The following is a 25,639-nucleotide window of genomic DNA, read 5'->3' as shown; positions in this document are numbered from 1 at the left end:
CATTGTTGGAACCACTATTCCTTCAAACATACCCATTTTTGCTTTCCGAGATAATGTTCTCGACTTCCACACATGCTTCAAGGCTCCCAGAATTTTCGCCCCCTCCCCCACCCTATGATCCACTTCCGCTTCCATGGTTCCATCCGCTGCCAGATCCACTCCCAGATATCTAAAACACTTCACTTCCTCCAGTTTTTCTCCATTCAAATTCACCTCCCAATTGACTTGACCCTCAATCCTACTGTACCTAATAACCTTGCTCTTATTCACATTTACTCTCAACTTTCTTCTTTCACACACTTTACCAAACTCAGTCACCAGCTTCTGCAGTTTCTCACATGAATCAGCCACCAGCGCTGTATCATCAGCGAACAACAACTGACTCACTTCCCAAGCTCTCTCATCCCCAACAGACTTCATCCTTGCCCCTCTTTCCAAAACTCTTGCATTCACCTCCCTAACAACCCCATCCAGAAACAAATTAAACAACCATGGAGACATCACACACCCCTGCCGCAAACCTACATTCACTGAGAACCAATCACTTTCCTCTCTTCCTACACGTACACATGCCTTACATCCTCGATAAAAACTTTTCACTGGTTCTAACAACTTGCCTCCCACACCATATATTCTTAATACCTTCCACAGAGCATCTCTATCAACTCTATCATATGCCTTCTCCAGATCCATAAATGCTACATACAAATCCATTTGCTTTTCTAAGTATTTCTCACATACATTCTTCAAAGCAAACACCTGATCCACACATCCTCTACCACTTCTGAAACCACACTGCTCTTCCCCAATCTGATGCTCTGTACATGCCTTCACCCTCTCAATCAATACCCTCCCATATAATTTACCAGGAATACTCAACAAACTTATACCTCTGTAATTTGATAACTCACTCTTATCCCCTTTCCCTATGTACAATGGCACTATGCACGCATTCCGCCAATCCTCAGGCACCTCACCATGAGTCATACATACATTAAATAACCTTACCAACCAGTCAACAATACAGTCACACCCTTTTTTAATAAATTCCACTGCAATACCATCCAAACCTGCTGCCTTGCCGGCTTTCATCTTCCGCAAAGCTTTTACTACCTCTTCTCTGTTTACCAAATCATTTTCCCTAACCCTCTCACTTTGCACACCACCTCGACCAAAACACCTTATATCTGCCACTCTATCATCAAACACATTCAACAAACCTTCAAAATACTCACTCCGTCTCCTTCTCACATCACCACTACTTGTTATCACCTCCCCATTTGCACCCTTCACTGAAGTTCCCATTTGCTCCCTTGTCTTACGCACTTTATTTACCTCCTTCCAGAACATCTTTTTATTCTCCCTAAAATTTAATGATACTCTCTCACCCCAACTCTCATTTGCCCTTTTTTTCACCTCTTGCACCTTTCTCTTGACCTCCTGTCTCTTTCTTCTATACATCTCCCACTCAATTGCATTTTTTCCCTGGAAAAATCGTCCAAATGCCTCTCTCTTCTCTTTCACTAATACTCTTACTTCTTCATCCCACCACTCACTACCCTTTCTAATCAACCCTCCTCCCACTCTTCTCATGCCACAAGCATCTTTTGCGCAATCCATCACTGATTCCCTAAATACATCCCATTCCTCCCCCACTCCCCTTACTTCCATTGTTCTCACCTTTTTCCATTCTGTACTCAGTCTCTCCTGGTACTTCCTCACACAAGTCTCCTTCCCAAGCTCACTTACTCTCACCACCCTCTTCACCCCAACATTCACTCTTCTTTTCTGAAAGCCCATACAAATCTTCACCTTAGCCTCCACAAGATAATGATCAGACATCCCTCCAGTTGCACCTCTCAGCACATTAACATCCAAAAGTCTCTCTTTCGCGCGCCTGTCAATTAACACGTAATCCAATAACGCTTTCTGGCCATCTCTCCTACTTACATAAGTATACTTATGTATATCTCGCTTTTTAAACCAGGTATTCCCAATCATCAGTCCTTTTTCAGCACATAAATCTACAAGCTCTTCACCATTTCCATTTACAACACTGAACACCCCATGTATACCAATTATTCCCTTCAACTGCCACATTACTCACCTTTGCATTCAAATCACCCATCACTATAACCCGGTCTCGTGCATCAAAACCACTAACACACTCATTCAGCTGCTCCCAAAACACTTGCCTCTCATGATCTTTCTTCTCATGCCCAGGTGCATATGCACCGATAATCACCCATCTCTCTCCATCAACTTTCAATTTTACTCATATTAATCGAGAATTTACTTTCTTACATTCTATCACATACTCCCACAACTCCTGTTTCAGGAGTACTGCTACTCCTTCCCTTGCTCTTGTCCTCTCACTAACCCCTGACTTTACTCCCAAGACATTCCCAAACCACTCTTCCCCTTTACCCTTGAGCTTCGTTTCACTCAGAGCCAAAACATCCAGGTTCCTTTCCTCAAACATACTACCTATCTCTCCTTTTTTCACATCATGGTTACATCCACACACATTTAGGCACCCCAATCTGAGCCTCCGAGGAGGATGAGCACTCCCCGCGTGACTCCTTCTTCTGTTTCCCATTTTAGAAAGTTAAAAAATATACAAGGAGGGGAGGATTTCTGGCCCCCCGCTCCCGTCCCCTCTAGTCGCTTTCTACGACACGCGAGGAATGCGTGGGAAGTATTCTTTCACCCCTATCCCCAGGGATAATATATATATATATATATATATATATATATATATATATATAGATATATATATATATATATATATATATTTTTTTTTTCTTTTTTTTTTTAAACTATTCGCCATTTCCCGCATTAGCGAGGTAGCGTTAAGAACAGAGGAATGGGCCTTTGAGGGAATATCCTTACCTGGCCCCGTTCTCTGTTCCTTTTGGAAAATTAAAAAAAAATAATAAGGGAGGATTTCCAGCCCCCCGCTCCCTCCCCTTTTAGTCGCCTTCTACGACACGCAGGGAATACGTGGGAAGTATTCTTTCTCCCCTATCCCCAGGGATAATATATATATATATATATATATATATATATATATATATATATATATCTTTTCTTTCTTTTAAACTATTCGCCATTTCCCGCGTTAGCGAGGTAGCGCTAAGAACAGAGGACTGGGCCTTTTTTGGAATATCCTCAACTGGCCCCCTCTGTTCCTTCTTTTGGAAAATTAAAAAAAAAAAAAAAAAAAAAAAAAAACGAGAGGGGAGGATTTCCAGCCCCCCGCTCCATATATATATATATATATATATATATATATATATATATATATATATATATATATATATATATACACATACACACACATACACATACATACGCACATACACACACACACACACACATACATACATATATATAAATATGAAAAAATGTAAGAAACAATTTAGAAAACTGAAACTTCTAGCTTGAAATGAAATGAAAAAATGAATGTCACATGATGGTTCAACCTCTGGCTATGATAAAAGGAAATGTATAATTTATTTACACAAACGTCAATAGTAGTTCTCATCAATTTAACCACTGTATCAATAAGCTTCAATGTCTAAGCTACATTTTTTCCAATTTCACTATTTTCTTGTCAAAGCACCATGTATGAAAACCATCACTCCAGTAACACAACTATAAACATTTACTTCCCCTTTAAAAAGTTCTGGTACTTTTATGGTAATTGTAAAAATTTTTCAAGTTTACTCTAACATCACAGTGATTGATATATGTTGTAACATTATTGTTATGGTGGCTGTACAATCATGGTGGCTATATTGTCGTTTGATGCGTTTTCAATGTTACTATTTAGCGAATATGGCTTTAATGTCAGTGTAGCTATACTTTCATTGGGAACAAATTCTCATAGTGACGCAATTGTCATTATGAAATAAAGTCATTTTGGCTATCTTCTAATTTGGGCTACAATGCTATGTTATATATATCGTCACCTTGATTATATTGGGAAGGTGATTTTTTTTATAGGTGGTATATTGTCATTTTTTAATCGTGCATAATCTGTTATAAGCTATATATATCATGATACCCATATCATTAAGGTGAAAATATTGGCATGGCGAGTATATTGTCTTTGTGACTGTAATCTAATGATAACAATATAAGTACCCTGATATATAGGCAACATGAAAAGACAATCACCCCCTTGTAATATAACAAAAATAACAGATAGCCATCATGGCAATATATTCATTTAACAATATAGCTACCATGACAATATAGTCATCATATCAATATAATCTTAATGGAAATATAACTACCATGATCATATAGACACGTTGACAGTACAACAACCAAGACAATACAGGAACCATGACATTACATTATGACAACAAAGTCACTAATTCAACAAATCAAATGACAGTATAGATATTATGGCAACAGTCACCATGACAATATACACACAAGTGGATTATAATCGACATAACAAAATGATTATATTATGAAAATATAGCCACTCTGCCACTATGGCTTCCATTGGAATATAGCCAACATAATAATACATATACAATGACATTCTTGAAACCATAACAATGTAGCATATCACGACAATGTAGTCCCCTAATGATTTAATCAAAATGAGAATCTCGTTTCATAATGATGCATCCTCAAGGGCAAACCCAACTTCAATATAAAAGCTACCGTGAAAATGTAGTCACCATGACATTATAACCATCATGATGAATAGACACCATGACAATAAAGTTACTTTGGCAAGATATCCAACATGATATCATTGTCATAATAACAATATAGCCAAAATGCCAATATATAGTTACCGGAATGTTATAGTTATCATGATAATGTATCACTTACGGCGAAAAATGCATGATTAAAGAAATGAAAATATAGCAACCGTAAAAGAAGACCACGTTCCTAATATAGCCAAGGTGATGATATATATATATATATATATATATATATATATATATATATATATATATATATATATATATATATATATATATATTTTTTTTTTTTTTTTGCTTTGTCGCTGTCTCCCGCGTTTGCGAGGTAGCGCAAGGAAACAGACGAAAGAAATGGCCCAACCCACCCCCATACACATGCCTTGATTCAATCCACTGACAGCACGTCAACCCCGGTATACCACATCGCTCCAATTCACTCTATTCTTTGCCCTCCTTTCACCCTCCTGCATGTTCAGGCCCCGATCACACAAAATCTTTTTCACTCCATCTTTCCACCTCCAATTTGGTCTCCCTCTTCTCCTCGTTCCCTCCACCTCCGACACATATATCCTCTTGGTCAATCTTTCCTCACTCATTCTCTCCATTTGACCAAACCATTTCGAAACACCCTCTTCTGCTCTCTCAACCATGCTCTTTTTATTTCCACACATCTCTCTTACCCTTACGTTACTTACTCGATCAAACCACCTCACACCACACATTGTCCTCAAACATCTCATTTGCAGCACATCCATCCTCCTGCGCACAACTCTATCCATAGTCCACGCCTCGCAACCATACAACATTGTTGGAACCACTATTCCTTCAAACATACCCATTTTTGCTTTCCGAGATAATGTTTTCGACTTCCACACATGCTTCAAGGCTCCCAGAATTTTCGCCCCCTCCCCCACCCTATGATCCACTTCCGCTTCCATGGTTCCATCCGCTGCCAGATATATATATATATATATATATATATATATATATATATATATATATATATATATATATATATATATATATATATATATATATATAATAGAAATGTAACCAAAATAAGGAGATGGCCAAAATGACAGTATGTTCATAATGACAATAATTCCACTATGAAAATACATTCTCCATGACACTATAGGTACACTGACAGTAAAGCTATCTTCACAAAAGCGTAAAATTAAAATACAGCAAACTACAATATAGCCACCATGACATTAAAACCATCTTGACAATAATATCACGATATAACTCAATCACCAGGACAATAGAGTCACCTTGACAGTAGTCTTACAATGACTTTATAAATATCATGAAAATACAGCCCCCATGTCAAGATATTTGCTATGACAATTTAGCCATTATGAAAATATTATCACGACGACAATCTACTCACTATGACAATAAAGCTACCATGATCATATAACTGATATGACAATATAATCAAAGCAAAAATATAGAAACATTCAACTTATATTCACAATGGCAATATAACCACCTGACAATATAGATACTGTTAATAGATAGTCGTTTTCGGATCATAGCAAAAATATAGACTCCAGGACAATATAGTCTCTGTGAAAAAACAGTGACTCAGACAGGATTTATCATCATGATATGGTCATAACATTATAGCTATCATTGAATTGTTGTCAACATGACAAAATTATCACAATGAAATAAAACGACATTACAATATAGTTACCATAATCATACACCAATCATGATTATATAATCAGCAGGTTGACATAAACAACATCATACTGTAAAAACCATGACAATTTAAGTGACATGATGAGATGATATCCATTCACTTACACTTACAATACCAAATAAGTTTTCATGAAAATATTACCATGATCACATAATCACAACAGTATTGTCACTAATTACAAAATATATCCCGAAAGACAAAATTAACTATAACAATATAGCCATCAAGTCGATATAGCGACCAAGATAATGTAGCCAGGACTGCATTATATTGAAAGAAAGAATACAACCCCCATGCGAATGTCTTCACCATGAAAATGTAGCTACCATGAAAATATAGTAACCTTGACTATGTAGCTACCATTATAAAATATACAATTTAAAATATCCACAACAAGAGTTTAGCTGCTAAAACACTATATCGCTATGCCAATATCGCCAAAATGTTATTATTGCCATCATGATAATATACTGCCAGAAAAGAAATATATATACCCACTACTCGACAATATAGCTATTCTGACAATATTGCCAACATAAAAAGACAGTCACCTCCTTGTTATATAACAAAAAATGACAAATAGCCATCATGGCGATATAGTGATTTAACAATACAGCCACTATGGTAATAGAGTTACCATAACAATGTGATCTTAATGTAGCCAACATGACTATATAGTCACGTTGACAATACAACCACCGTGACAATACAGATAACATGACAGTACCGTCTCTAAGACAATATTGCCATCAATTTCACAAATTATATGACAATATAGATATTATGGCAACATAGTCACCATGACAATATACTTAGAGATGCAATATAATCGCCATGATGAAATTATCCTACCATGAAAATATAGCCACCTACCATTTTGGTTTCCATTGCAATGATGACAATATAGTTACCATAAGAATGTAATCTTAACGACAGTATAGCCATCATGACCATAGAGTCACGATGACAAGACAACCATGATGACCATACAGGCAACATGACAATACAGTCTCTATGACAATATTGCCATCAATTTAATAAATCAAATGACAATATAGAAATTATGGCAACACAGTCACCATTACAATATATTCAAAAATACAATAAAATACTAATAACAAAATGATCAAACCATTAAAATATAGCCACCCTGCCACTATGGCTTCCATTGTAATATAGCCAACATAATATACATTCACCATGACAGTACTGAAACTATAACAATGTAGCATATCATGACAATGTATTCACCTCATAATTAAAACAAAATGAAATATCCGTTTTTATAATGATATATCTCCAAGGGTAAATCAACACCATTAAATAAGCTACAATGAAAATGTAGTCACATGTAGTTATCTTAGCAATATAGCCACTAATAGATTCTAGTCACAATGACAATATAGACACCATGACAATATACTGTCACTTTAATGATATAGTTATCAAGATAATGTATCACTCATGAAAAATATACATGATTAAGAAAAATGACAATAGAGCAACTATAAAGAGATCACCCTGCCAATATAACCAAGATGACGATATGTAAATCTTCGCAATGTAACCAAAATGAGCAGATAGCCAAAATGACGATATGTTCATGATGACAATACTGATACAACGAAAATATATTCCCCATGACACTATAGCTACAATGAAAATAAAGCAATCTTCACAAAATAGTAACATTGAAAATACATGAAACAACAATATAGCCACCATGACAATGCAGCTATCGTGAAAATAATATCACGATATACATCAATCGCCAGGCTATTAGAGTCACCTTGACAGTAATCTTTCAATGACTTTATGAATATCATGAAAATATAGCCCTCATGTCAACATATTTCCTATGACAATTTAGCCATTATGATAATATAGTCACGACGACAAGATATTCACTATGACAATAAAGCTACCATGATCATATAACTGATATGACAATATAGATTTCAGGATATGTAGTGTCCAGGACAATATAGAAATTACGCAACAGAGTAACCATGAGAATATACTCACACATATAATAAAATCGTTATAACAAAATGATCCAACCATGAAAATATAGTTACCCTGCCACTATGACTTTAATTGTAATGTAACCAACATAATATACATTTAACATGACAGTACTGAAAATATAACAATATCGCCTATCATGGCAATATATTCACATGATAATTTAAAAAAAAAGGAAATTTTCGTTTTTATAATATATCTTCAAGGGCAAAATGAACACCATTAAATATGCTACAATGAAAATGCAGTCAAACTGTCATTATAACCATCATCATGAAATAGTCACCATGACAGTATAGTTATCTTAGCAATATAGCCACTAAGAGATTATAGTCGTAATGTCAACATTGTCACAATGACAATATACTGTCACCTTAATAGTAAAGTTCTCGCGATAATGTATCGCTTATGAAAAAATATGCATGACTAAAAAAAATGACAATATAGCAACTATAAAAGAGATCACCTTCACAATATAGCCAAGGTGACAATATGTAAATCGCAATATAAACAAAATGAGTAGATAGCCAAAATGACGGTATGTTCATAATGAGAATACTGCTGCTATGAAAATATATCCCCCATGACACTATAGCTACAATGACAATAAAGCAATCCTCACAAAAGAGTAACAGTAAAAATACAGCAAACGACTATATAGCCACCATAAAAGTACAGCCACTATGATAATAATGTCACGATATAATTCACTTACTATATAAACATCATGAAAATAAGGCTTCCATGTCAACATACTTACCATGACAATTTAGCCAATATGATAATATAGTCAAGACGGCAATATATTCACTATAACAATATAGCCATGATCATATAAGTGATATGACAATACAGTCAACGCAACAATAAGGAAGCCTTCAAATTATATTCAATATGGCAATATAAGCACCTGACAATATTGATGCTGTGACAAAATATTCTCTTTCGGATCATAGCAAACATATAGGTTCCATGTGTCCATGACAAAATAGCAACCAAGACAACAATTTTAATTAAGATATAGTCACCTTGACAGTATAACCGATAAAACAATGAAACAACAGTGAAAATATAGCTACAATGACAATAAAGCAATCGTCACAAAAGAGTAACAGTAAAAATACAGCAAACGACTATATAGCCACCATAAAAGTACAGCCACTATGATAATAATGTCACGATATAATTCACTTACTATATAAACATCATGAAAATAAGGCTTCCATGTCAACATACTTACCATGACAATTTAGCCAATATGATAATATAGTCAAGACTGCAATATATTCACTATAACAATATAGCCATGATCATATAAGTGATATGACAATACAGTCAACGCAACAATAAGGAAGCCTTCAAATTATATTCAATATGGCAATATAAGCACCTGACAATATTGATGCTGTGACAAAATATTCTCCTTCGGATCATAGCAAACATATAGGATCCATGTGTCCATGACAAAATAGAAACCAAGACAACAATTTTAATTAAGATATAGTCACCTTGACAGTATAGCCGATAAAACAATGAAACAACAGTGAAAATTTACCTGCCATAACAATATAGCTACTATGAAAATGCAGGCAACATGACAAAATTGTCACAATGAAATATAATCGCCATTACAATTTAGTTACCATAATCATATATCAATCATGATAATATCATCAGGAGGCTAACATAAACACCATCACAGTATAAAAACCATGACAATATAGTGACATGATAATATGATATCCATACACTTTCACTCACATTACCAAATAAGCCTCCATGAAAATATTGTTATCATGATCATATGATTAAAACAAAATTGTAGTTAATGACAAAATATATCCCCAACGACAAAATTAACCATAGCAATATAGCCAGCAAGTAAATATAGCAACCAAGATAATGTAGTTAGGATGGCATTATATTGAAAATAACAATGTAGCCACAATGGCAATATCGTCACCATGACAATGGAGCTACCACGAAAATATAGTAACATTGACAATGTAGCTACTATGTTAATAAAATCCCATGGAACATATCCACAATAAGAGTTTATTTGCTAGGACACTATATCACCATGCTAATATCGCCAAAATGTTAGTCTAGGCATCATGGCAATATACCACCAGAAAAAGAAAATAAGCACCACAATGATATAGCTAACTTAACAATATAGCTACCCTGATAATATATCTAATATGAAAAGACAGTCACCTCCTTACAGTATAAGAAAAATGAAAAATAGCTATCTTGACAATGTAGTGTAGTCACCTATCAATATAGTCACCATGGCAATATAGTTACCATAACCATGTAATCATAACTGGAATACAACTAACATGACTATATAGTCAAGATGACATGCAACCATCATGACAATACAGGCAACATGATATTAGAGTCAATATTGATGTCAATATTGCCATAGCGAATATATTATCATTATGAGTATAATGTCACAGTTGCTATATTGCTGAGATAACTATATTATCATGGTGACTTTTTTATCATGATTTTTATAATGTCATAAAGACTGTATTTTCGTAAAAGCTTTTTTAATGGTGTTGATATTGCCCTTGAGGATATACCATTATAGAAGAGAAACTGTCATTTTGATTAAATTATTTGGTCACTACATTGCCGTGATATGCTATACTGTTATGGTTTCAGTACTGTCATGGTAAATCTACAATATAGCCATTATGGCAATATATCAACAGAAAAATTACTCATCACAACGATATAGCTAACTTGACAAAATACTACTCTGACAATATAGGTAACATTAAAAGACAGCCACCTCCTTGAAATATAAAAGAAAAAAAATGGCAAATAGCAATCATTGCATTATGGTAACTAAACAATATATCCATCATGGCAATATGGTAACCAAACAATATAGCCATCATGGCAATATGATTACCATAGCAATGTATTCTTAATTGCAATTTAGTCACCATGTCCTTATGGTCACGATGACAATACAACTACCATGACAATACAGAAAACATCAAAATACAGTCTCTAAGACAATATTGCCACTAATTCAACAAGTTAAATGACAATATAGATATTATGGCAACACAATCACGATGACAATATCCTCAGAAATGTTATATAATCGTCATAATAAAATGATCCTACCAGGAAAATATAGTCACCCTACCACTATGGCTTCCATTACAATATAGCCACAATAACAAAACATTCACCACGACAGTACTGAAACCATAACAATATAGCATATCATGACAATGTAGTCACTTGATCATTTAATGAAAAATAAAAATTTCTCTTCTATCATGGTATAACCTCAGGGACAAAATTTTATACACCATTAAAAAGCTGCCATGAAAATACAGTCACTATGACATAAATATCATGATAAAATAGTGACCATGGCAATATAGCCAATCTGAGATTATAGTCATTATGACAATATAGTCGCTATCAAAATACTGTCACCTTAATAATAAAGTTATCAAAATGATATATCGCATGTGACAAAATATGCATGATTAGAAAATGATAGTATAGCAACTATAAGAAAGATCACCTTGCAACTATAGTCAAGGTGAAGATATATACATCATAGCAACGTAAAGAAAAAGAGATGATAACCAGAACGACGGTATGTTCATAATGACAATACTGCAACTATGAAAATGTGTTCCCCACGATTCTCCAACTTCTCTGACAATAAAGCCATCTTCACAAAAAGAATACTATTGAAAAAATAACAAACGACTACACAGCCATCAAATCAGCACAGCCACCATGACAATAATCTCTCGATATAAATCAATCGCCAGGACATTAGCGTCACCTTGATAATGAATATACAATGAGTGCATGAACATCATGAAAATATAGCGTCCATATAAATATATTTGTCGTGAAAATATAGCCTCCATATGAATATCTTTAAAGTGACAGTTTTCCCATTCTGATAATATAGTCAAGACGCTAATATATTCACCAATACAATAAAGCCACCATGATCACATAAATGATATGACAATATAGTCAACGCAACAATAAACGCATTTATAAATTATACCCACTCTGAGAATACAGACACATGAAAATACAGATACTGTGACAAAATAGTCATTTTTGGATTATTATGTTAGCAATATTACAGTGGCAGGGTGGCTAAATTTTCATGGTAGGATAATTTTGGTATCGCGGTTATATTGCATTTGTGATAATACTGTCATGGTGACTGTGTTCCAGTAATATCTATATTATCATTTAATTTGTTGAAGCGATTGCAATATTGTCGTAGAGACTCTAATGTCATGTTGCCTGTATTGTCATGATGGTTGCATGTCATCTTGAATATATAGTCATGTTGGTTATATTCCAGTTATGATTACATGGTTATGGTACTATATTGCCATGGTGGCTATATTGATAGGTGACTACACTACATTGCCATGATAGCTATTTTTCATTTTTGTTATACTGTAAGGAGGTGACTGTCTTTTCATATTGAATATATTATCAGGGTAGCTATATTGTTAAGTTATCTATGTCATTGTGGTGCTTATTTTCTTTTTCTGGTGGTATATTGCCATGATGCCTAGACTAACATTTTGGCGATATTGGCATGGTGATAAACTGTCTTAGCAAATAAATTGTTATTGTGGATATGTTCCATGGGATTTTATTATCATAGTAGCTACATTGTCAATGTTACTATATTTTCATGATAGCTCCATTGTCATGGTGACGATGTTGCCATTGTGGCTGTATTGTTACTTACTGGCTATATTGCTATGGTTAATTTTGTCGTTGGGGATATATTTTGTCATTAACTACAATTTTGTTTTAATCATATGATCATGATGATATTTTCATGGAGGCTTTTTTGGTAATGTGAGTGCAAGTGTATGGATATCATATCATCATGTCACTATATTGTCATGGTTTTTATACTGTGATGGTGTTTATGTCACCCTCCTGATGATATTATCATGACTGATATATGATTATGGTAACTAAATTGTAATGGCGATAATATTTCATTGTGACAATTTTGTCATGTTGCCTGCATTTTCATGGTAGCTATATTGTTATGGCAGGTACATTTTCATTGTTGTTTCATTGTTTTATCGGCTATACTGTCAAGGTGACTATATCTTAACTAAAAATCTTGTCTTGGTCGCTATTGGACACTATAATATCCTGGAGCCTATATGTTTGCTATGATCCGAAAGAGACTATTTTGTCACAGCATCAATATTGTCAGGTGCTTATATTGCCATAATGAATATAATTTGAAGGCTTCCTTCTTGTTGCGTTGACTGCATTGTCATATCACTTATATAATCATGGCTATATTGTTATAGTGAATATAATGCCGTCTTGACTATATTATCATATTCGCTAAACTGTCATGGTAGTATGTTGACATGGAAGCCTTATTTTCATGATGTTTATATAGTCAGTGAATTATATCGTGACATTATTGTCATAGCGGCTGTACTTTCATGGTGGCTATATAGTCGTTTGCAGTATTTTCACTGTTACCCTTTTGTGAAGATTGCTTTATTGTCATTGTAGCTATAGTGTCATGGGGGATATATTTTCATAGCAGCAGTATTGTCATTATGAATACACCGTCATGTTGGCTATCTACTCAATTTGGTTATATTGCGAAGATTTACATATCGTCACCTTGGCTGTATTGTCAAGGTGATCTCTTTTATAGTTGCTATGTTGTCATTTTTTTTAATCATGCATAATTTTCATAAGCGATACATTATCGTGATAACTTTACTATTAAGGTGACAGTATATACTCATTGTGACAATGTTGACAATATGACTATAATCTCTTAGTGGCTATATTGCTAAGATAACTATACTGTCATTGTTACTATTTCATGATGATGGTTATAAAGACAGTTTGACTGCATTTTCTTTGAAGCATATTTAATGGTGTTGATTATGCCCTACAAGATAATTATAAAAACGAAAATTTCCTTTTTTTTTTCCCTTTCCTTTTCCTTTTTAAATTATCATGTGAATATATTGCCATGATATGCGATATTGTTATTGTTTAAGTACTGTCATGTTGAATGTATATTTTGTTGGTTACATTACAATTAAAGTCATAGTGGCAGGGTAACTATATTTTCATGGTTGGATCATTTTGTTATGACGATTTTATTGTATTTGTGAGTTTATTCTCATGGTTACTGTGTTGCCGTAATTTTTATATTGTCCTGGACACTACATATCCTGAAATCTATATTGTCATATCAGTTATATGATCATGGTAGCTTTATTGTCATAGTGAATATCCTGTCGTCGTGACTATATCATCATAATGGCTAAATTGTCATAGGAAATATGTTGACATGAGGGCTATATTTTCATGATATTCATAAAGTTATTGAAAGATTACTATCAAGGTGACTCTAATAGCCTGGCGATTGATGTATATCGTGACATTATTGTCACGATAGCTTCATTGTCATGATGGCTATATTGTCGTTTCCTGTATTTTCAATGTTACTCTTTTGTGAAGATTGCTTTATTTTCATTGTAGCTATAGTGTCATGGGGAATATATTTTCGTTGTAGCAGTATTGTCATTATGAACATATCGTCATTTTGGTTATCTGCTCATTTTGGTTACATTGCGAAGATTTACATATCGTTACCTTGGCTATATTGGCAGGGTGATCTCTTTATAGTTGCTATAATGTCATTTTTTTAATCATGTATATTTGGTAATGAGTGATACATTATCTTGATAACTATATCATTAAAGTGACAGTATATTGTCATGGTGATTATATTGTCATTATGACTACAATCTCTTAGTGGCTATATTGCTAAGATAACTACATGTGACTATATTTTTATTTTAGCTTATCTAATGGTGTTGATTTACCCTTGGAGATATATCATTATAAAAAAGGATATTTCATTTTGTTTAAATTATGAGGTGAATACATTGTCATGATATACTATATTGTTATAGTTTCAGTACTGTCATGTTGAATGTATATTATGTTGGCTACATTACAATGGAAGCCATAGTGGCAGGGTGGCTAGTATTTTCATGGTTTGATCATTTTGTTATTAGTATTTTATTGTATTTTTGAATATATTGTCATGGTGATTGTTTTGCCATAATTTCTATATTGTTATGTGATTTATTAAATTAATGGCAATATTGTCATAGAGATTATATTGTCATGTTGCCTGTTTGGTCATCGTGGTTGTCTTGTCATCGTGAGTCTATGGTCATGATTGCTATACTGTCGTTAAGATTACATTCTTATGGTAACTATATTGCCATCATGGCTTTTTGTCAGAGTAGCTATAGTGTTAAGTTAGCTATCTTATTGTGGTGGGTATTTTTTTTCCTTTTGGTATATTGCCATGATGGCTATACTAGAATTTTGGCAAGATTAGCATGGTGATATAGTGTTCGCAGCCCAACTGTTGTTTTGGACATTTTTTCATTGGAATACATTATCATGGTACCTACATTGTCAAGACTACTATATTTCATGCAAGCTATATTGTAAAGAAGACGATATTGGCATGGCGGGTGTATTGTTATGTTCAATATAACGCCATCCTGGCTACATTATCTTGGTCGCTATATCAACTTGGTGGCTATATTGCTACGGTCAATTTTATCGTTGGGGATGTATTTTGTCTTTACCTACAATTTGGTTGTGATTATATGATCATGATAATATTTCTATGAAGGCTTATTTGGCATCTTGAGTGTATCTGTCTGGATATCATATCATCATGTAATTTAGTCTGTAATGCTTTTAAACTGTGATGGTGCTTATGTGAAAATGCTGATTACATTATCATCATTAATGTATGATTATTGTAACTATATAGCAATGGCAATATCTTTTTTGATCATTTTGGTATGTTGACTTCATTTTGATAGTAGTTATATTGTTATGACAGGTATATTTTCATGGTTCTGACATTGTTTTTTGGGTTATACTGTCAAGGCAGCTGTATAGTATTGATAAATTCTGTTTTGGACGCTATTGTCTCCTGGACACTATATACTTTAGAGGCTATATGTTTCCTATGATCCGAAAGCGACTATTTTGTCACGGTATCTATATTGTCAGGTCGCTGTATTGACGTTGTGAACATATTCTGAATGTTTCTTTAATGTTGCGTTGACTATATTGTTATATCAGTTATATGGCCATGGTGGCTTTGTTGTTAAAATGAATATATTGTAGTTGTGACTATACTATCATAATGGCTAAATTGTCATGGGAAATATGTTGATATGGATGCTATATTCTCATGATACTTTTATGGTAATTGTAAACATTTTTTCAAGTTTACTCTAATATCACAGTCATTGATCTATGTTGTAACATTATTGTTATGGTGGCTGTACAATCACGGTGGCTATATTGTCGTTTGATGCGTATTCAATGTTACTATTTAGTGAATGTGGCTTTAATGTCATTGTAGCTATACTTTCATTGGTAACAAATTTTCATAGTGACGCAATTGTCATTATCAAATAAAGTCATTTTGGCTATCTTCTAATTTGGGTTACATTGCTATGTTATATATATCGTCACCTTGGCTATATTGGGAAGGTGATATTTTTATAGGTGGTATATTGTCATCATTTAATCGTGCATATTCTGTTATAAGCGATATATTATCATGATACCCATATCATTAAGGTTAAAATATTGGAATGGCGGCTATATTGTCTTTATGACTGTGTTCTTATGATAACAATATAGGTACCCTGATATATAGGCAACATGAAAGACAATCACCCCCTTGTAATATGACAAAAAATAACATATAGCCACCATGGCAATATAGTTACCGTATCAATATAATCTTAATGGAAATATAACTACCATGACTATATAGACACGATGACAATACAGGAACCATGACATTACATTATGACAATATAGCCACCAATTCAACAAATCAAATGACAGTATAGATATTATGGCAAAAGTCACCATGACAATATACACACAAGTGGAATATAATCGACATAACAAAATGATTTTATTATGAAAATATAGCCACTCTGCCACTATGGCTTCCATTGGAATATAGCCAACATAATAATACATATACAATGATATTCCTAAAACCATTACAATATAGCATATCACGACAATGTAGTTCCCTAATGATTTAATCAAAATGAGAATCTCATTTTATATTGATACATCATCAAGGGCAAACCCAACACCAATATGAAAGGTACCGTAAAAATGTAGTCACCATGACATTATAACCATCATGATGAAATAGACACCATGACAATAAAGTTACTTTAACAAGATATCCAACATGATATCATTGTCATAATAACAATATAGTCAAAATGTCAATATATAGTTACCGGAATGTTATGATTATCATGATAATGTATCACTTACGACAAAAAATGCATGATTAAAAAAATGAAAATATAGCAACAGTAAAAAAAGATCACGTATCTTATATTAATATAGCCAAGGTGATGATATATATATATGATAGAAATGTAACCAAAATAAGGAGATGGCCAAAATGACAGTATGTTCATAATGACAATAATTCCACTATGAAAATATATTCTCCATGACACTATAGGTACACTGAGAGTAAAGCCATCTTCACAAAAGGGTAAAATCAAAATACAGCAAACTACAATATACCCACCATGACAATACAACCATCTTGACGATAATATCACGATATAACTCAATCACCAGGACAAAACAGTCACCTTGACAGTAATCTTACAATGACTTTATAAATATCATGAAAATATAGCCTCCATGTCAAGATATTTGCTATGACAATGTAGCCATTATGAAAATATAGTCACGACGACAATCTATTCACTATGACAATAAAGCTACCATGATCATATAACTGATATGATAATATAATCAAAGCAAAAATATAGAAACATTCAACTCATATTCACAATGGCAATATAAAAACCTGACAATATAGATACTGTTAATAGATAGTCGTTTTCGGATCATAGCAAAAATATAGACTCCAAGACAATATAGTCTCTGTGACAAAACAGTGACTCAGACAGGATTTATCATCATGATATCCTCATAACATTATAGCTGTCATGGAATTGTAGTCAACATGACAAAATTATCACAATGAAATAAAACGACATTACAATATAGTTACCATAATCATACACCAATCATGATTATATAATCAGCAGGTTAACATAAACAAGATCATAGTGTAAAAACCATGAGAATTTAAGTGACATGATGAGATGATATCCATTCACTTACACTTACAATACCACATAAGTTTTCATGAAAATATTATCATGATCATATAATCACAACAGTATTGTCACTAATTATAAAATATATCCTGAAAGACAAAATTAACCATAAAAATATAGCCATCAAGTTGATATAGCGACCAAGATAATGTAGCCAGGACGGCATCATATTCAAAGTAAGAATACGACCACCATGCCAATGTCTTCACTATGACAATGTAGCTACCATGAAAATATAGTAACCTTGACTATGTAGCTACCATGATAAAATATTTTCTATTTTATTTATTATACTTTGTCGCTGTCTCCCGCGTTTGCGAGGTAGCGCAAGGAAACAGACGAAAGAAATGGCCCAACCCCGCCCCCCATACACATGTATATACATACGTCCACACACGCAAATATACATACCTACACAGCTTTCCATGGTTTACCCCAGACGCTTCACATGCCCTGCTTCAATCCACTGACAGCACGTCAACCCCGGTATACCACATCGCTCCAATTCACTCTATTCCTTGCCCTCCTTTCACCCTTCTGCATGTTCAGGCCCCGATCACATAAAATCTTTTTCACTCCATCTTTCCAGCTCCAATTTGGTCTCCCTCTTCTCCTTGTTCCCTCCACCTCCGACACATATATCCTCTTGGTCAATCTTTCCTCACTCATCCTCTCCATGTGCCCAAACCACTTCAAAACACCCACTTCTGCTCTCTCAACCACGCTCTTTTTATTTCGACACATCTCTCTTACCCTTACGTTACTCACTCGATCAAACCACCTCACACCACACATTGTCCTCAAACATCTCATTTCCAGCACATCCATCCTCCTGCGCACCACTCTATCCATAGCCCACGCCTCGCAACCATACAACATTGTTGGAACCACTATTCCTTCAAACATACCCTATTTTTGCTTTCCGAGATAATGTTCTCGACTTCCACACATTCTTCAAGGCCCCCAGGATTTTCGCCCCCTCCCCCACCCTATGATCCACTTCCGCTTCCATGGTTCCATCCGCTGCCAGATCCACTCCCAGATATCTAAAACACTTCACTTCCTCCAGTTTTTCTCCATTCAAACTCACCTCCCAATTGACTTGACCCTCAACCCTACTGTACCTAATAACCTTGCTCTTATTCACATTTACTCTTAACTTTCTTCTTCCACACACATTTCCAAACTCAGTCACCAGCTTCTGCAGTTTCTCACATGAATCAGCCACCAGCGCTGTATCATCAGCGAACAACAACTGACTCACTTCCCAAGCTCTCTCATCCCCAACAGACTTCATACTTGCCCCTCTTTACAAAACTCTTGCATTTACCTCCCTAACAACCCCATCCATAAACAAATTAAACAACCATGGAGAAATCACACACCCCTGCCGCAAACCTACATTCACTGAGAACCAATCACTTTCCTCTCTTCCTACACGTACACATGCCTTACATCCTCGATAAAAACTTTTCACTGCTTCTAACAACTTTCCTCCCACACCATATATTCTTAATACCTTCCACAGAGCATCTCTATCAACTCTATCATATGCCTTCTCCAGATCCATAAATGCTACATACAAATCCATTTGCTTTTCTAAGTATTTCTCACATACATTCTTCAAAGCAAACACCTGATCCACACATCCTCTACCACTTCTGAAACCACACTGCTCTTCCCCAATCTGATGCTCTGTACATGCCTTCACCCTCTCAATCAATACCCTCCCATATAATTTACCAGGAATACTCAACAAACTTATACCTCTGTAATTTGAGCACTCACTCTTATCCCCTTTGCCTTTGTACAATGGCACTATGCACGCATTCCGCCAATCCTCAGGCACCTCACCATGAGTCATACATACATTAAATAACCTTACCAACCAGTCAACAATACAGTCACCCCCTTTTTTAATAAATTCCACTGCAATACCATCCAAACCTGCTGCCTTGCCGGCTTTCATCTTCCGCAAAGCTTTCACTACCTCTTCTCTGTTTACCAAATCATTTTCCCTAACCATCTCACTTTGCACACCACCTCGACCAAAACACCCTATATCTGCCACTCTATCATCAAACACATTCAACAAACCTTCAAAATACTAACTCCATCTCCTTCTCACATCACCACTACTTGTTATCACCTCCCCACTTGCGCCCTTCACCGAAGTTCCCATTTGCTCCCTTGTCTTACGCACTTTATTTACCTCCTTCCAGAACATCTTTTTATTCTCCCTAAAATTTAATGATACTCTCTCACCCCAACTCTCATTTGCCCTTTTTTTCACCTCTTGCACCTTTCTCTTGACCTCCTGTCTCTTTCTTTTATACATCTCCCACTCAATTGCATTTTTTCCCTGCAAAAATCGTCCAAATGCCTCTCTCTTCTCTTTCACTAATACTCTTACTTCTTCATCCCACCACTCACTACCCTTTCTAATCAACCCACCTCCCACTCTTCTCATGCAACAAGCATCTTTTGCGCAATCCATCACTGATTCCCTAAATACATCCCATTCCTCCCCCACTCCCCTTACTTCCATTGTTCTCACCTTTTTCCATTCTGTACTCAGTCTCTCCTGGTACTTCCTCACACAGGTCTCCTTCTCAAGCTCACTTACTCTCACCACCCTCTTCACCCCAACATTCACTCTTCTTTTCTGAAAACCCATACAAATCTTCACCTTAGCCTCCACAAGATAATGATCAGACATCCCTCCAGTTGCACCTCTCAGCAACAGATGATAAAATATACAATAGAAAAATATCCAAAACAAGAGTTTAGCTGCTAAAACACTATATCGCTATGCCAATATCGCCAAAATGTTATTATTGCCATCATGATAATATACCGCCAGAAAAGATATATATATATATACCCACTACTCGACAGTATAGCTATTCTGACAATATTGCCAACATGAAAAAACAGTCACCTCCTTGTTATATAACAAAAATGACAAATAGCCATCATGGCGATATAGTGATTTAACAATACAGCCACTATGGTAATTTAGTTACAATAACAATGTTATCTTAACGACAATGTAGCCAACATGACTATATAGTCACGTTGACAATACAACCACCGTGACAATACAGATAACATGACAGTACCGTCTCTAAGACAATATTGCCATCAATCTCACAAATTATATGACAGTATAGATATTATGGCAACATAATCACCATGACAATATACTAAGAAATGCAATATAATCGCCATGATAGAATTATCCTGCCATGAAAATATAGCCACCTACCATTTTGGTTTCCATTGCAATGTACAAACAGTAATAAAAGATTTACCATGACAGTACTGAAACCATAACAGTATAGCATATCATGGCAATATAGTCACCAAATAATTTAATCAAAATGACAATTTCTCTTTTATAATGGTATATCCTCAAGGGCAATAACAACACAATTAAAAAAGCTTCTACGAAAATACAGTCATTATGAGATTATAAAAATCATGATAAAAAAGTCACCATGACAATATAGTTATCTTGGCAATATAGCCACTGTGACTTTATAGTCATAATGATGATATAGTCGCTATGACAATACCGTCACCATAAAAATATAACAATCATGATAATATTTCGCTTATGACAAAGTATGCAAGAGTTAAATAATGACAATATATCACCTATAAAAAGATCACCTTGCCAATATAGCTAAGGTGACGATATATACATTATAGCAATGTAATTAAAATATAAAGATAGCCAAAATGACGGTAGGGTCATACTGACAATACTGCCACTATGAAAATATGTTCCCCATGACACTATAGCTACACTGAAAACAAAGCCATATTCACAAAAGAGCAACATTGAAAATACAGCAAACGAGAATATATCCAAAATCAAAGTTCAGCCACCATGATAATAATGGCGCGATATAAATCATCACCATGTCATTAGTCACCTTGATAATAAACTTACAATGACTATATAAATATCATGAAACTTTAGCCTCCATGTCAACATGTCTGCCATGATAATCTGGCCATTATGATAATATAGTCATGACGGCAATTTATTCAGTATAACAATATAGCCACAGTGACCATATAACTGATGTGACAATACAGTCAAAGAAGCAAAAAAGAAATATACAAATCATATTCACTATGGCACTATAACTACATGACAATATAGATACTGTGATAAATAGTCGCTTTTGAATCATAGCAACAATATAGCCGGCAGGACAACATAGTCTCTAGGACAAAATAGCGACCAAGACAGGATATATCATTATAATATAAACACCTTGACAGTATAGACCATAAAACAATGTAATAATCATGAAATTGTACCTGCCAAAACATTATAGATGTCATAAAATTTTAGTCAACATGACAATTTATCATAATGAAATATCATCGGCATTACAATATAGTTACCATAATCATAGACCAATCATGATCATATAATCAGCAGGTTGACATAAACAAAACACAGTATAAAAACCATGACAGTATAAGTGACATGATGATATGATATCAATACACTTACACTTACAATACCAAAGAAGCCGCCATGAATATATTGTTATCATGATCATATAATCACAACAATATTGTAGGTAGTGACAAATATATCCTCAACGACAAAATTAATCAAAGCAATATAGCCATCAACTTGTTATAGCGACCAAGATAGTGTAGCGAGCATTGTATTGAGAATTACAATACAGCCACCGTGCCAATGTCGTCACCATGAAAATATAGCTACCATGAAAATATAGTAACGTTGATAATGTAGCTGCCATGGCAAAATATTCAAGATAGAAAATACCCAAAAGATAGCCACAACAATAGTTTAGCTGCTAGGACAATATATCACTATGCCAATATCTCTAAAATGTTAGTATAGCCATCATGGCAATATATCACCAGAAAAAATACTCATCACAACGATATAGCTAACTTAACAAAATACTACTCTGTTAATATAGGTAACTTTAAAAGACAGCCACCTCCTTGAAATATAAAAGAAAAAAAGATGATAAATAGCCATCATGGCAATATGGTAACTAAACACTACAGCCATCATGGCAATATGGTAACCAAACAATATGGCCATCATGGCAATATGATTACCATAGCAATGTATTCTTAATGGCAATATAGTTACCATGTCCTTATAGTCACGATGACAATACAACTACCATGACAATACAGAAAACATCAAAATACAGTCTCTAAGACAATATTGCCACTAATTCAACAAGTTAAATGACAATATAGATATTATGACAACACAATCACGATGACAATATACTCAGAAATGTTATATAATTGTCATAATGAAATGATCCTAACATGAAAATATAGTCACCCTGCCACTATGGTTTCCATTACAATATAGCCACAATAACAAAACGTTCACCACGACAGTAGTGAAACCATAACAATATAGCATATCATGACAATATAGTCACCTGATCGTTTAATGAAAAAAAAAAATTGCTTCTATTATGGTATAACCTCAGGGACAAAATTTTATACACCATTAAAAAGCTGCCATGAAAATACAGTCACTATGACATAAATATCATGATAAAATAGTGACCATGGCAATATAGCCACTCTAAGATTATAGTCATTATGACAATATAGTCGCTATCAAAATACTGTCACCTTAATAATAAAGTTATCAAAATGATATATCTCTTGTGACAAAATAATCATGATTAGAAAATGACAGTATAGCATCTATAAAAAATATCACATCATAGCAACGTAAAGAAAAAGAGATGATAACCAGAACGACGGTATGTTCATAATGACAATACTGCAACTATGAAAATATGTTCCCCACGATTCTCCTGCTTCACTGACAATAAAGCCATCCTCAAGAAAAGAGTCCTATTGAAAAAATAGCAAAGGACTATACAGCCATCAAGACAGTACAGCCACCATGACAATAATCTCTCGATATAAATCAATCGCCAGGACATTAGCGTCACCTTGATAATGAATATACAATGAGTACATGAACATCATGGAAATATAGCGTACATATAAATATATTTGTCGTGAAAATATAGCCTCCATATGAATATCTTTAAAGTGACAGTTTCGCCATTCTGATAATATTGTCAAGACGCTGATATATTCACCAATACAATAAAGCCACCATGATCACATAAATGATATGACAATATAGTCAACGCAACAATAAACGCATTTGTAAATTATATCCACTCTAAGAATACAGCCACAAGAAAATATAGATAGTGACAAAATAGTCATTTTTGGATCATAGCAAACATATAGCGTCCAAGAGAATATAGTCTCTATGACAAAATAGCGAAGAAGACAGGATCTATCATCACAATACAGCCACCTTGACAGTATAGCCAATAAAACAGTGGAACAACCATGAAAATGTACGTACCATAACAATATAGCTTACATGTAAATATAGTTACTATGACAAATTAATTACTATGAAATACGAACGATATCACATTATGGTTTCGATAATCATACACCAATCATGATCATAAAAGATAAAACCTTCAAAGCAAAGTAAGGGCAGCGACAACGCAGGGAGGAATAGCTACAAACTAGCTCTGAAAGACGACAACAGCTCCATACACGTCGGTAGCTGGTGCGCTACTGTCATCAGGTGACTACATTGTCATGATATGCTATATTGTCATGGTTTCAGTACTGTCGTAGTGAAATATTATTATGTTAGCTATATTACAGTGGCAGGGTGGCTAAATTTTCATGGTAGGATAATTTTGGTATCGCGGTTATATTGCATTTGTGATAATACTGTCATGGTGACTGTGTTCCAGTAATATCGATATTATAATTTAATTTGTTGAAGCGATTGCAAT

This window comes from Panulirus ornatus, chromosome 55 (genome assembly GCF_036320965.1).
Source record: "Panulirus ornatus isolate Po-2019 chromosome 55, ASM3632096v1, whole genome shotgun sequence".
Lineage (NCBI taxonomy): Eukaryota > Metazoa > Arthropoda > Malacostraca > Decapoda > Palinuridae > Panulirus > Panulirus ornatus.
This window is presented reverse-complemented; position numbering follows the sequence as displayed.